Source organism: Arachis hypogaea, chromosome 16, assembly GCF_003086295.3.
Source record: "Arachis hypogaea cultivar Tifrunner chromosome 16, arahy.Tifrunner.gnm2.J5K5, whole genome shotgun sequence".
In the NCBI taxonomy this organism is placed as follows: domain Eukaryota; kingdom Viridiplantae; phylum Streptophyta; class Magnoliopsida; order Fabales; family Fabaceae; genus Arachis; species Arachis hypogaea.
The window spans coordinates 119,117,582-119,119,472 of NC_092051.1; the positions used below are offsets into that span (position 1 = coordinate 119,117,582).

Consider the following 1,891-nt stretch of genomic DNA (forward strand, 5'->3'; position numbering starts at 1 on the left):
CTTTGTTAATTCAGTTCAAGTTACTTGTTGAATTTTAATTTCTGCACTCTGTTACATGCTTTCTTTCTTTATGCCTTTAAATTCAAGCAACTAACTCACTGACTCACTAACTATTTGAATTAATTCCTCAACTGCTCTAACCATACTCTTCCATTAACCAAGAGTATTTCACTTGTTTGGTGCCTGTGCTGTGTTCTTGTATGACAGGTAGGAGAGGAGAGACATCAACTCCTCCATATACCGAACCAGAGAGGACCCTTCATAGACTTAGAAGGGAAGCAAGAGGGAAGAGAGTACTGAGAGAAGAGGAATCTGAAGGAGAATCTGAGGACAATTTTGAGGAAGCTTTAGATCTCAACATGGATAGAGAAGTTCACAACCATGAGAGGGCTGATGGAAACAATGCCATTCCTGAGAGGAGGGTTCTTGGTTCATACATAAACCCAACCTCTGGGAATTGTGGTAGCAGCATTCAGAAACCACCCATTCAGGCCAACAATTTTGAACTTAAACCACAGCTAATATCACTTGTGGAGGATCATTGTTCATTTGGTGGGAGTGCTAACGAAGATCCAAACCAACATCTCACAAAATTCCTGAGAATTTGCGACACTGTGAAGTCCAATGGAGTCCAGGAAGATACCTATAAACTGCTCTTGTTCCCATTTTCACTTAGGGACAAGGCAGCTAAGTGGCTGGAATCATTCCCAAGGGGGAGCCTAACAACCTGGGATGAGGTGGAAAGCAAGTTTCTGGCACGTTTCTACCCCCCACAAAAGGTCAATAGGCTTCGATCTGAGGTTCAGACTTTTAGACAACAAGATGGTGAAACTCTCTACGAGGCATGGGAGAGATTCAAGGATTTGACAAGGAAATGCCCACCAGACATGTTCCATGACTGGGTGCAATTGCATATTTTCTATGATGGACTTTCTTATGAATCAAGGAAGGCTGTAGACCATTCATCAGGAGGTTCATTGAACAGGAAAAAGACTGTGGAAGAAGCCATTGAAGTGATTGAGACAGTGGCTGAGAATGAGTACTACTATGCTTCAGAGAGACACAACACTAAGGGAGTCATGGAGCTGAACCATGTTGATACAATTTTAGCCCAAAACAAGGTGTTTGCCAAGCAACTAGCAGAGCTCACCAGGAAATTAGAAACAAAGCAAGTGGCTGCAATACACACACAAGATCAAGAGGAAGTAAGCACTGAAGGAGGTGATTGGGAAGAGGCCAACTATGTGGGAAACCAACAAAGGCAATCATATGATCCACATTCCAACACTTACAACCCAGGATGGAAAAACCACCCAAACTTTGGGTGGGGGAACCAACAAACCCAACCACAAAACCACAAACCTTACAACCATAACCAACATAACAATTCCACATACCAAAACTCCAACCAAAGATCATACCAAGCCACACAAAACACTTACTCCCAACCATCATATCATGGCCAAAATAATCAACCTACCCAACCTAATCCGAACCAACAATTTCAAGATCAATTAAACAGGATAGAAGGAACGCTTGCAAACATGGGTCAGGACATAAGTGAGTTGAAAAGCTTTAGGGATGATGTGAGATCTACCTTAAGGAACCATGGTGAAAAACTCAAGAGGATGGAGTCTCAAGTGGGAGAGCTATCTCAACAGGCCCCCAAGTCAACTGCAGTGTTCCCTAGTGACACAGAAAAGAATCCTAAAGGGGAACAAAAGGGAGTGAGATGGGAAGAATGCAAGGCCATCACCATATTGAAGGAAGTCTCAGAAGAAGAAGGAATCAGACCCTCAGAACAGGAGCCAGAAATCTTGAAGGAAGGTGTGGAAGAAGCTAAGCAGGAAAGTGAAACTGAGCAAGCCAAGGAACTGCAAAAAGGCATGCT

The 1,891-nt window shown here is 43.1% G+C and overlaps 1 non-coding gene across 1 annotated transcript; it reads right to left on the minus strand.

The window, feature by feature from the left end:
* Positions 1 to 785: 785 nt before the first annotated feature.
* LOC112759923 (small nucleolar RNA R71) lies at positions 786 to 889 on the minus strand. Its single transcript, XR_003180386.1, has one exon. It is a non-coding gene; the product is annotated as a small nucleolar RNA R71 (small nucleolar RNA).
* Positions 890 to 1,891: the final 1,002 nt, after the last annotated feature.